The sequence below is a fragment of the Anopheles funestus genome, chromosome 3RL (genome assembly GCF_943734845.2).
Source record: "Anopheles funestus chromosome 3RL, idAnoFuneDA-416_04, whole genome shotgun sequence".
Classification (NCBI taxonomy): domain Eukaryota; kingdom Metazoa; phylum Arthropoda; class Insecta; order Diptera; family Culicidae; genus Anopheles; species Anopheles funestus.
The window spans coordinates 48,541,882-48,555,844 of NC_064599.1; the positions used below are offsets into that span (position 1 = coordinate 48,541,882).

The window sequence follows — 13,963 nt, forward strand, 5'->3', positions numbered from 1 at the left end:
AGGAGATGCAAAGATAGAAGACATATGACCAAGTGGTACACACGGTTGCTACCAACGCGATCGTCTACCAGGCGAATTGTTATTGCTGTCTTGCCCCGCGCCGGTGTGATTATAAACTGGTCTTTTGAATGCACCGGAAACTGTAGGCGTTTGTGGGTAATGTATGATTGTGCTAGTACACATTGGCAGAAGCTATGTCAAGAAAAAAGCATGTCTAGTATGGTACAACATAATAAAATTAACCATAAAGAATTACAATTCTCCCAAAAATACGTTGATTCGTTCTAATCAATAAGAAATATGAAAGATGTTAAAAAAATTAATTGATATAAATTAACTACCCTTTTTACTCCTCATCGATTATCGTCCACTCGATCAAATAACGAAGTTGAGATCAAATTATAACCAATTATCGCATTTACACGATCAACCACAAGAACATAAATTTTTTTAATTAAACTTATGTGTTACGTATACCTACATCCGCCAAAAAAAATCTGAAACATGTATCGTGGAAAATCAAACCACTTACTGCGCTATTGCAAACATATTTATGCATGGGAAATTGAGCATCATCACACATCGCTTGGGAAGTTAAATGGACTACAATTTGGTTCAAAATTGCACTCACAGCTCTGAAGAATTTCCTAATCTCAATAAATTAAACAATCAGTAAAAAAAATGTATTTTCAGACATTTACGGTTTACTTAAAACAGAGATTTATCCCAGGAATTGGTTTCATAATTTACACCAAATTACAATGCTACGTTGATGATCGTCAGCGCTCGCACATACAACATTCGTGCAACGGTGTAATGGAGCCGGAACTAAAGTTATATCCCTTTTTTTTTCTTAACTCCAACCAAACACGGAAAACTGTCGGAACAAAAACAAGACGAAACAAATGAGGATGCTTCACATCGAACCGTTGCCATCATCTATGGTTGAGAAATGTACGCCCTATCAACATGCATCTGATTTTGAAATGCTTTCGGGTGCGATGAATGCAACATCCGTCCCACAATCGACGATTCGGGCGACAATTTATACGCCCATCAACCGAATTCCCCTCGCTGCAGCAACGTCACTTTTATGCAACAACGTCGCAGATTTAATGCAAAGCTTAGCTGCTCCCATCGGGGAAGATAAAACATTCTCCCGCGGCGGATCAAACGGCGCACATAAATAGCAGTAAAGACCCGGCTTTAAAAAACAGTCCAGTTTTTTGTTTTTTTTCGACGGCTGCATACAAATCAGGAGTGCAGCAACATAACAAGCGTTTCAAACGTTCGCCAATGATTGTGACACCGGCCACCAAATCCCATGTCGCGTTTGAGACGGTTTCAAGTTGGCAAGCAATGGCAGCAGATGTTGAACTTCCGTTGAGGTCGTGAGACATATTTACCTCACTACTGATGTTTTGTCAACAATAGTGGCATAGAGTGGTGTTGCATGTTGCTCCCGTCTTGTGAAATTTTACCAAGCTAATGCTTTCCAAATGGGGTAGGTATGAGAACAAAATTTAAATAAGGCGCACTTTAATCAAACACTTCTAACAAAAACGCTCCATGCAATATTCAGTGTTCACGAACTTCTGCGACGTTCTAGACTAATTACAAATAGAGCAAACAAAGCAAATCTTCCTAAACATTTGCATACTTTGCATACGCAAACATCATCAGTTGGAGAAACACAATGGTCTCACAACATTACGAACAAAGCTACATCGGGAAGACAAATGATGACATTCATGAGCGAAACATCAGCTGCTCTACTGCTATAATATCCAATTCATCTTCCACCGTTGAACCAATGCTATATAATACGGCAATCAAGGATAGATCCCTCCCCAACTAGCGAAACAAAACCATGTTCGCATAAACTGCTTGATTTTAGGTACGAACGAGATATTACCTAATGTCTTGTGTTTCGAGACGAAAGGTGCGACACTTCCGTACCAATGTTGTCTCGCTGTACTGTACTTTTGCCGTCTTCGGTTGTTTGTTACACTAACCCAATGCACCATTAAAACTCCTTGCATATACACCGAACATGTCTCGATCGGAGACAGTGAAGCAATGAAAAGAAAAGCATTACATAACCCTACCCTGAGGTGTGATTGATCACTGCACAATGTGTTTCCAAAAGTAAAGCAGCGCTCGATACTGCTACAGGAGGATTTAGATTGCTCTCTTCAAGTCATGTTTTCTCTTTCACCATGAACCCGGCATAACATCAAAGTGTTACGCTGCCCCATGTTGAATGTTCACCCTTGAGCAAGATGCTGCCTTTGGGAAATGAGCTACTAATCCTGTTTGATCTTAGATCTGACCATTACCTAATCAAAAAGCTTAAACGGTGTTTTCCGGTAAAGAAACATACTAACCCATTGGACCAAGGTTTGCTAAATGTAAGCAAGGTACGTTCTATCCACACCTCTGTTTTTTTTGTTTATTTTAATTCCAGAAACCATTGGTATATCGTTGGAAAACAAGCACTGACGATCATTGGGCTGTGTAAACTTTAAATGTAAAAATTAGCTCGAAACAGAATTTGATGTACTAATTGAAAGAATTTGTCGATGGATAGAAACGATACACACCAGTGAGCAACGGTATTGCACAAGGTCCTCGACTAACAGTCAAACGACCTTCGTAAATTGTAGACCAACGTTAATAAACCTTTTGGAACAGACAATTTGGCCTCTTCCTACTACTGCCCAAATCTGACCTGAATCACCTGATTTCCAAACTTTCCACTTCATAAACCCCGGGTTTTGCTGTCCCTCTGCCCCAAACCTTCTCACAAATGGTGATCTTGCCTGTATTCGCCAACACGGTTGGAGACCGTGAATATCCTCATCGAAGGAAAATGCACGCGGAAACACTTCAATTTCGGACGATTTTCGCTTTACACCTCAATTAGTGCTCTGCATGAGCGATTTGTGTCAGCAGATGTGATGCGGTGCAGGTTCGATATTCGTCGAATCAATCTGCCGGATCTTTCAAAGCTCGAATTTCATCCAGTGGTAGATCATTTCATTACAACGACTGTCGGCAATGGTTCAATCTTACCTGATTTCCCCCGTTTCTCATTTGCAATCCGCACCAATGCTTTGAAGAATTGTGTTTTGCCAGCACACTAAATACCAATCAATGGAATGTCTTTTTTTGCGCTCCAAAATAACCGCTCGAAAAGGAAAGGCGTGCAAATTGACACCCAACGATTGTTCCCAAGCAGGAAAGGAAGGATCGATTGAGTACAGCAATTTGAATTTCAATACGACTACGGGCGCTAGGTAGAAAGGCTGATTATTTAACCGACTGCAGCGATGGGGCTTTTCCCTTGCATTTTCTTCTTGCAGATCATTTACTGCTTTTGCGATCGATTTACTTCCGGATAAAGTATCTAATTTAAAAAAAAACCATGTTTTTTTCTTCTAACTTCCTTAGTTGGCTTATGCAGTACAAAAGCCAAATATTAATGTCAATTATTGTGCCCTCAGTAGGTAACAGAATGACAGCTAGTGACTAATAAACCAAAAGTCACGACATAAGGAATGCTCCACGCACAACTTCAGCTCTTGCTCTACGTCAGAAACTACCAACCAATTCAGGAGCTAATTGAGCTAAATTAGTGCAAGTGAAACGTTGAAGGCCAATTTGAACAAACTTAACATGTGCGTGAGGAGCGATGCACGGATAACCGACTCGTATGTACAAATATAGCGGTAGAATCTGTTGTGCGAGTTTCCCATCTTCTAGAAAGGTAGACAGCTCACTGGCAGGCCTATGGAAAAGCATGTTAGAATTTCAACCAGAGCAGAAAGTCTGGCAATCAAGCAGGAAAAATAAAAATAAAAAATCTTCAACCGAATTGATCAGAATTGGATGGAAGAATAGCGGTGCATAACTTGTGCGAATTCACCCACGAGATTGCGCAAGAGAGTTATAGTCCGCTGAACGTACTTAACACTACCGCACAACTGCTCCCACTGAAGATAACAGATATTTGCAGCAGCAAAAAAAAAGGGAACAGGCACCACTCTCCAAATACACCACCACGGACCCTTTTCCAAACGGAACGTATTTTTATCGCACCAGCAAGGCGTATCCTATCCATTACCTGCGTCACACGTGCCGTGGTGGTATACAGCGTATGTATGTTTTATCGGATGTTTTGGAGCTTTTTTCATGTTACCAACATCCAGCTGGTAGTGGCTGTAGCGATTAGCGATGCAATTGTTTTACCGCATGTTTAACACACCTTTGCCATGGTCTAGTTACGCGGGTTGGCAGTTGCCGCACCAGAAAACCCGAACTACCGATTTGGTGTGTGCTAGAGAAATGGGTCAGCCAACGGAATTGCTTTCAAGCTTTAAAATTCGTTAGCTCCCGTAATACTGACCAATTCATTGGACAAGGGCATTGCGTATGTGGGAGAGTAGAGAACATTTTTCAAGCTACCGTAAGAAGTATGTGGTTAGTATTAATCAATTATAGTTGACTAGAAACGTAGAATTACCAAGATTGAGACGCTGGCCGTATACCAATTGTTGAAAGGTTCGTTCCGATATTTCATGCGTTCTTTTGATTTTACCTTTGTGATTTTAATTACTTTTGGTTTCATCTGTCTTCAATAATCGTTTTCTAAAGTTTTATGTTCCATTGTTCTTTTAATACGACAAGAGCAAGATTTTATAAAATATTTTTACATCTGTTCAGCAATATAACATTTTCTGGACGTATAACTTTTCCAATATATCTTAAGCAATATATATTGCGATAAGTTAGGTAAATTTATTTAACTCAAATGTGATTTTGTAATTTTGAAATAGTGGACATACTAAAACGACAAATTTAGTGTTAAAAAACTCTCATACAATCTATTTGCGAAATTTCTTGCATGATGTTTAAGTGTCTGTAACACTTCTATGGATTTGACGACCTCGTTCGTCACACACATGTCCATGTAGGGCACCACACGTACAACTGTAAAAATATATCCAAATGTAGTCTTTCTTCCATATAGCTGCCGGACTTGGCGGCATCATACTTCTTCAAAATGAATATATGTATGTGCATAATCAACTGTGCACAGCAAACAAACTATACTTGCTCGCGAATGTTCAACAGTTCCCTGACCAGCAAACCGGCAACTTGGCCCATCTTGATAGAAGACAATATCGTAATTTGATGCAGTATATGGTGCGCTAGGTAGGTGTGCTATAGCCATAGTTGTAGTAACGAATTCGTTCTGTTTTACACAGTCATTCCCACCTTTGCAAAGAAATTTGTGTCTGCTTCAAGTTCAGGTAAATTTAAGCGTCGTTTTGGTTGGAGACGTTCAATTCAAATGTTCCTTTCTACGCCATTGTTTATTCCGTACTTTATCTCCAGCCAACGAAACGAAATCTTTACTTTTTTTCTATGTAATAAGGTAGTGAACCGACCATGACTCTTATTCTCTTATTCTCTTTGTCTTTAAACCTCAAGAATTCACATTTTCGAAACATTCTTTGATTATCCAAATGTCAACTCAAGTTGGTTTTAGTTTTAAATGCAAACACAAAACAGTTAAAACATTCAACTTCTGCATACAGAATCTCATCACCTACGAATACTCTAACCACTGACTAGAACAAGCAGCAATATTCGTACATTTTTGCGTTAACAGTAAGTAATGGCAACAAAGCACTAGTATTGGTATTAACACTGGTTACGCATGACGTAAGTGAGCTGAAATTAGCGCTGATGTGAAACCGTCGAACGACCCAAGTATCATCATTCCACGCCAAGCCGAAACACGGCACATCGCGATTATGGACACGGGTAATTACGAACGGAAGAGGGCACATGCTCATATGGTTGGCTTCTACATTGGGAGGGGAATCCATTTACTTTCAGCTGTGATGTTTCGTGTGCTTTGCGGACAGTTGGGCCAAGTAAAATCCTAAGCCAAACACCGATAAACGATTTGTCAGGCGTGAACAAATTCATTCCTTTTCCAGGAATGACCTTGATCGACAAAGTCTTCAGGGTGTCGTTGCGGAAATAGAACGCAACGTTACGCTGATAAGATTATCTTTCCTCACTGGTGTAGATGGTGTGGTGCAAATATGTTGTCCGCGCTGAAATCAAGTCTGCTAAACGAGAAGTTTCATTTTATAAACTGCTTCAGTGGCGAATGTCTTCCTATAGTGCCTCTTCCTATTGTTTTTTCCCCTATACTTTTGTCCAATCTCTTTTCACTGTGGACCACTCAAACGAAACGAATTCTTTCATGCTCGATTGACGACCATCAGCTACAGCCATGGTTCTGTTGTGTTGTTTCTAGAATCCGCATACGCCACTACTTAGGCAATCATCCATGACCGGTACCAATGCTTCAACTTCACATAAGCGAGTAAACTATATGGGAAACGACCATATGATTGTTGGTCGGATCTGCTGCTTCCATAACAGTAAAGTTCCCGTTTCTTCAAACACCCATGCATCCAAATGAGGCAAACCTTCACCAATGCATACTTCTGGACAGAGGCAACAAAATTATAACAATCCAAAGAATCAACAGAAGTACGTTCTTACACGCAATCAATCCACCAGTAATCGTGGCATTACGCTTGATAAAACTAGCCACAACTGTTCTCTAACGAGGGCCACCAGTAGTGCTACATTGTAGGGTTGAACAACTCGGGCAAGGCCACGTGTTTGAACTGGAGTATGAGAATTGAGAAACCAGAAAAATAACCATTAACAGCACCAATTAGAGACGACAATACAGCACCACGGTACTGTTGCGCCCTTTTGTCGGCCCTCGGCAATCGTTTGTACGGAAGGATCCAATACCAACCCTTGCTCTCTTAGGACTAGACTATTTCTTTATTTCTCGACAAATAACAAAACACGATTGGTAGAAAGCGACCTCATAGGCAATAATGCAGCCCATGCACTTCTGTCAATATCTGGAGCATCAGCGTTTTCCCACGACTTTTACGATTTTCAATTTTCCACTCTTCAAGGTACGTATGTCGACCTTTGCGTTCCCAGCATATTTCTATTATTCTTTCCCATACTTTACGTTGGTTCCAAATACGAACAATATTCTGCTATTTAGGTTCGAAGTGAACTTCCTCGTCGGATTACTCCCCTGCCGTGTCTAAGCGACTGAAAGCTTCATGACATTTTCATGACATTAAATGGATCGACGGTTCTCTTTTTGGGAAGTTGTTTAGATTCTGTAGACGATGCATCATTTAAGTGAAGAAGCTGGTAGTCATCCTGATCGTGCTTCGCTCGAGGGACGCCAATCTATTCTTTGTCCATTTCCACGACTCCCACAGAATCACTCAAACAACGGATGAACAGACACTGTTACATCTACATTGTTCGCTCTTCAAACGTGATGCACACATCAGGGAAAAGCGTGAACCGGAACCAGTTTCGTGATTTCGAAACATAACTCGCCATAACTTGCCACGGGAGATCCAAACTTCAGATGGTAAGTGTGTCATCGTGCGGACCTTATCACTATTGTTGTGATGAAGCAGCTTATGATGAACCCATGTTCGAAAGCCATGCGATGCGATCCGGTCAGCGCACAAATGCTCCTATCATCAATAAACTACGTGTTAGACCAGCAGAGGACGTTCAGGAGACCCTGCGCCTTTTCGAACGTTTGAGTGCGCTTCAGGGTAATACATAAACCGAAAAAGTGATGCCTCACTGTTCACAACACTATCAGCTGCTATTTCAACGCTTTTGTAACCATATAAAATCACATTTTATTTTATGCCGTCGTGGCGCATGTGTTATCACTTTCTTATCTCTCCCACAGCCTCACACACTCTCACGGTGCACCACACACTCTCACACCTCGAAATGATCATCAAATCGCGCGCGCGCACACACATTCACACAAACACACAAACAAAAACGCAAAAATCGCCACTAACGCCGAAGAAAGTATTTCGAAAGGAAAGTAAATCACACTATTCATTGTAAAACACGCGCACACATCAAAAAGACAATCGCTCAATCTCTGGCCTGGTGGTTTGGGTGCGATTGTGGAATGGTGCGCGAAAAAGAAAAGTGCCATAATTAAGGCTTCGAAGCCGAATACATCATCCTTCTTCTCACTTGCAAACGGTAACGGATGGTGTGCAGGCTACTGAAGATCGCGAGTAGCTATAGCTAGGCAGCTAGGTAGTGAAAAAGATCCGTAAAAATGTTTTAATAACACAACCCAACGCCATACCGAAATAATTGTGGTAAATAATGCACGAACGCAGCCGCACACGAATGAAACTCGAATATGCTCTTGCTGTCGATGATGATCACGAAAGATTTTTTTTTCCTATCTGAACTAATGCCCCACTCGTGTTGATACGTACGTTCACACACCAGAAACACACACACACAGGCGTCTAAAGCCCCAAGTGCATTCACACGCACCCCAATGCACGATAACGGATCTCTCGGCCAAGATTGTTGATTTTTGGCTTGCAAACAAGGTTTCGAAGGTACGGGGCACAGATAAAAGGAAGAAAAAAAAAACAAAATAGTTGCAAAGTAAATTAACCCTCAAAAGGAAATCAACGCACCAACAACCAATGCACGGTACGGACGTTTCGCGAGCAACTGACGCGTTTGTCCGCGATCAAAACAATGCAGACCGCGATCGAGAGCTGTAGCGATTTTGTGGGGCTCTCTCTTTGTGCAAGCGAGCTCTCTTTTTCGCTCTTTTACTCCCAAGTTTTCTCACGCTGCTTGCCTTGATTTCATGATTTACACAGTCTCCTCCAAAGCAAACACGCTACGCATATAAAACTCTCCAACTAGCGTCGACCTTTGAAAAGTACAACTGAGCGTACCGTTTTAAGGGATTCTCTCAAAAATGCCTTACATGCCGATGAAAACAAAACCTTTGGCATTCAATATACCGCAAGCCTGTTTTATCAATGAATTGTTTGCAGAAAAAAGGTTTTATGCTTTAAGCAAACAAATCGAAAGATACTCACATAAAACGACATACAAAGACACTAAGTTTTTAGTCATAGTGTGGAATTCTTGTATGACAATATGTTTAAACTAAACTTAAATAGCACATTACAAATGTACACATTTAAAGGGCACACAACGTGTCAAAATAAATAAAAGCTGTTAAAGTCTGAAGCGAAACCCAAACCCCAATTTGTCCTTCAATTTCTGAGTTCTCGTAGTTGATTATTTATTCAACCATACTAGATAAAAATTTACATATCACCCCATCAAGTTCCTGTCATTCTTGAACACCCAAAATGAGCCTTCAATCTTCGCCCAACGTGAAAAACGAAGCACAAGATGGTGTTGATCTTTTACGACAAATAAAACATATCGCAGCGCATCAGCTGTTAAACCTCTTAACATCAACGATATTCAACGAGATTTCAACATCCACTATCGCCGGTGAGCGCTGTTTGGTAGTTTATCTAAATTTAGCTGCTCTCGGTTCGTTGACAAAGAGCTTCAACAGCACAGAAAACCGTCACCAGGGCATAGTCTGCATATTTGATGCAAAGATGCAGAGGCATGCAACTACCATGATCGCAATATGGCGCGTGGGATTATAGTTTACATTTTTACGAGCGTAGTACGCCTTTTCGAAAATAAATAATTAAGTGGATAAAGTTGCGTTGGAACATTAAATTTAATGCTAATTTATGTAATGTATGATTGACCAGTTTGCTATTTCTATTGGCAAGTTTGTCGAAGGTGCGGTCCTATAATAACGCGTTGAACACCTAACACTAGCACAGATTGTAGGAGTTGGAATCTATTTGGATTCCAAAGCAAATTAGCTATGTTCGTTATGTAGAAGGACATATTTCTTTAAGCTTCAAAATATAATTATATACAGTAAGCAAGGGAACAAGCAAAAAACATAATTTGAAACGCATTCTAATAGTCCTCCAAAGGTTACATGCTATGGAAATGGACGAATGTAGTTTACGAGAATGAGGATGTTCATTTCTTCTGCTGTCGTTCAATTAGACAAGGCACTGATTGTGCAAAATACTAATTTCTCATGTTACTTAAACATCTGATGGCCATTAGGGAGTTTGTAGCAGCTGAAACTAATTTATTTACATCATCTTTAGCATTCGGCTATTTCTTTCCCCTTGAAAGTGATAGTCGAACAGCGCGTGAGTGGAAGTGAGGTAAGTCTTTTTCAAAATCACAAGCTCTGTTCTTGGTCACATTTGTAGCCGCCCATCCCAGTTTAACATCGCATGTGATTCATTAAACAATTAGCAAACGTAAGCCAAAGCAACGGCTTCCGGTGAATGTCAGCTATTCACAGCATAAATGTCAAAGATCAACACAAACTGTTATCAATTTAGAACACGTTGCAAACTTCTGTTTTCATGCATCTGTAAGTAAATTAATAGCACCATTTTGTCGGATGATCTCATCGCCGATAGATACCATTCGTACGAATGGCGTATGCAGTAGCATGTTGCTCAACATTCATGACAATCGTGCCATGACGCAGGGCCATGTCGTCCGAGCGACAACAACAACGAGACACAATTCTCATTCTACGCGTGGGTAATCATCTTTCAAGCACCAGTTAAACAGCTTCACATCCCACTAGAGAAAACAAACTGCTCTAACACATACATCTTCAAAATAGCATCAGACATTTGCAAAACGATGACATTGTTTTGCTCAACAGCATTCAAATACGTCTAGTCACAAGCTGTAGGAGAGCTGCTATTCAAATTGATGCTGAAAAGGATCAGCAGGAGACCCAACAACAACGAACAACTTGGTTTTGTAATCATTTTTCGCAGAGTACCAATTTTGTTCCAACTATTTAGTATGTTTAGTGTTCAGTTACTACCCATGCACAATCAAATGAAATGTCTTGAATTTCACACACCACAACAATATTGCAGCATATAAATGAAATTCTCCCCGGAATAAACACTGTTTAAGTTTAGTGTTTTTAGCACTGGAATTAATTTCCTAATTAATTTTAACTCATGCTTAACCGAGTAAAAAAATTAATTTTTGGTGGACGCGTTTGCTACGTTCGCTATATTTACCATATGAAAAACATATGGTGTTAGGTCTATTTTTTATATCATTTCGCAAATTTTGTTCTAGTTGATAATCAACCCCTCCTATGCTTGATCACACCAACGAGTAAACATCTTGGAATGATTCGTAGTGTATCTACCAAATCATAAAAAGACAATATTTCTGTCGCGAACATTTCAAAGAAATTAATAAACCTCATTTGTGTTTCTTTTAACATTTGCTATTGACATGTTTCATTCGTAAACAGTCAAATGAGTTGAAACTGCACTGTTATTACGAAACTGTAACTGTAATTTTTATAAGAGAAACTAATTTCATTTTACCGTTTGGCTAAACAGTAGCACTGCAAACAATCTGTTTACTCATTGCTGTCGCTTTTGTTTATTCATAAATAACGGCCCCCCCTAATGGTCGAAGAATGCAAAAATAAGTATACTCCATGATCGCCAGATGTTCCAGATGTTCTGCGAAAGAGCAATGAATTACCTAACACAACCAGCATCTCTCTGCTTCCGCTTAACTTTACCTAACCTCTTTGAAAAGATTACCTACATTTAGCAAACTATCTAGCCGGAATTAACTTGCGAAAATGATATCAAATGTTTGCAATTACCGTGACAAGATTGTTCATAGCTCATCGTGAAATTAGGCGTTAAAGCGAATTAATTTTACTTCCACCCGAAATAGACCACCTAGATGGTTGAAACGCACGACTCTCAAAACAGAGTGATTTAATTTGAACAACTTTGAAATAGCATACCACTAAGCGCGTCCACCAGCAGTGACGACCAGCGACGAAATCGACCGTTTGTCTTGAGAATTTCTCAACGCAAAAATTTCTTCCCATGATGCTTAGCACAGCGCAAATAAAGCGAATGTGAGCTTTTTGTTTGGTGCATAAATATACCATTTTGGGCCAAATCTCCTCCCATTAGCACAAAGGAAAATATGTTTCTCTTCCAGGCAACAGAATAAACGAGAGCAGGTAGTTTTAATGTATTAAATTCATCACATTTTTTCTTTCTAATGCCAATTCTACGATCAGGTATTTTTTTATTCTTGTGGCTAATCCACCAATACACTTCCGAACATCTGCATTCACAATCAAATCTTTTTTAAATATGTTAAAGATTAAAACTCAATTATTAACCCAGACCAAGATAAACTTCACCTAAATATTTGCTTCATTTTCGTTTACACCGTCCATTGCCAATGCCATCGAGAATGATCGCATTTTGCTGAGTAACTCAGCTGATGCTTAAATTCGAGAGCAATATTCTAAATATAAACCTCTACTACTCTGGATGTTACACCGTTCACCGAAGCGTCTGTAACCAGCAGAGTAAGTATTGCAACTATGGCGCTCACTATCCCATTTTATGTCAAATGTAAATCATATTTTCTTCAGCAGCTACTTTAGACCTTGAGGAACCCGGCGAACAAATCATCTCCCAGCTACATATTAAACTTGCGTCAGCAAACTGCACCAAAAATAGATCACTTTTTGCATTCAAACGCATACTGCTGAAACTTCTTGGAACAGAATGATATCACCACATCAACATTCCCAGAAATGTGTGCGAGTAATAAAAGGGAAAGACCAAACACGAGAAATCATACTGTTGCGCAGAAAACTGTTTCAAACCATTCATCTGACATTGACCTCAGCGGAAAGTGCGTTATAATCATCTTCATTTACAGTTTAATGTGATATCGCGTGATATCAAAGAATACCGTTTTGCATCTGTATTGTACATAAAAGCGTCACCATCAAGATTTAAAAACGGATTAAAAAAAAAAAAAACAAACGGACCAAAACATCGAAGAACTATCGCTCTCTTAATCTTTCATATCATGGGCGTATTTTCACCATTACCTTTCCATAGAATATCATGTTTATTCAGTGAAACCTAGATTCCATCGGAACTTGCATGCGTATTGACAGTCATTCCCTGAATTGAGCTATTTTCTCACCCAACTACATCTGCTAAATCTTAATAGACCATTGTTAGATCTCAACCGCTGTACTAATGCTGCCTGCCTACAGCCACATTTAAGAAAACAGGGTCATTTTCCGCTCACTGTTACTTTTTTCTCAAATATCTTTTTCAAGTGTCACAATAACACTCACAAACGATTTTTCATTTTTCACCACTTATGTTAGGGCAACAAATGATGATTTACTGTTTCCGCATGATGGTTAAGGGTGTGAAAGTAAACGCAGCAACTGAGCTTCAGTTTAACTTTCAAATAATGTACATTTTTACTTCACTTCAAATTTATAAATAAAAAATTAAAACAAGAGGCAAAAGCATAATTTTTTCGAATGACTTATACACAATTATCATTAATCATTAACTGAAGACGAAATAACTTTATATTAAATGTCGTATAGAAATCAAATATCGTAGAAACAAAAAAACAAACAAACAAAATACCCCAATATGCTGACAGGAATACTACAGAAATGTTCAACATTGCGAATATCTCAGAGAATTATAATCAATAACCAACCACATAGTTATACTTTAAATATTAATCTTTCGTACATTTCTAACCAAGATTTTCTTTCTAATTTTTTTCACGATTTCCCTTTTTTTATGCTGGTCATGATATTTTAATATTTATCGAACACTGAACTGGATTGGATATTATAAAAATCCAACTTAAAATGAGAAATCTTACGTCGCAGTTAAATTCATTTCTTCGTGGATGAATTTTGTACAAATGTTGAATGCTACTAGAGCACAAAACGAAACGACAAATTTTCCGCATCATTTAGTCGATGCATTACATTATTGTACACAATTATACGCACAGGCAAGCAAAAGGGAACGTCCTCATTATGTCGACTAATGTCCCACTTGTTCTTTCAAGC

The 13,963-nt window shown here is 39.3% G+C and overlaps 1 protein-coding gene across 29 annotated transcripts in view; it reads right to left on the reverse strand.

Annotated features, from left to right (window-relative positions):
- The window catches only part of LOC125772358 (rab11 family-interacting protein 4B), a 47,881-nt gene that overhangs the window by 10,867 nt on the left and 23,051 nt on the right, over positions 1–13,963 (reverse strand). The window contains exon 1 of one of the 29 annotated variants that reach the window (XM_049443994.1): positions 8,604–8,681. The exons of 25 other annotated variants lie outside the window; for them this stretch is intronic. The gene's annotated coding sequence lies outside the window, so the exon portion shown is untranslated. Of the gene's footprint in view, positions 1–8,257; positions 8,682–13,963 lie in introns of those variants that run through there. 3 more of the 29 variants (XM_049443993.1, XM_049443992.1, XM_049443995.1) reach the window with 3 other exon arrangements.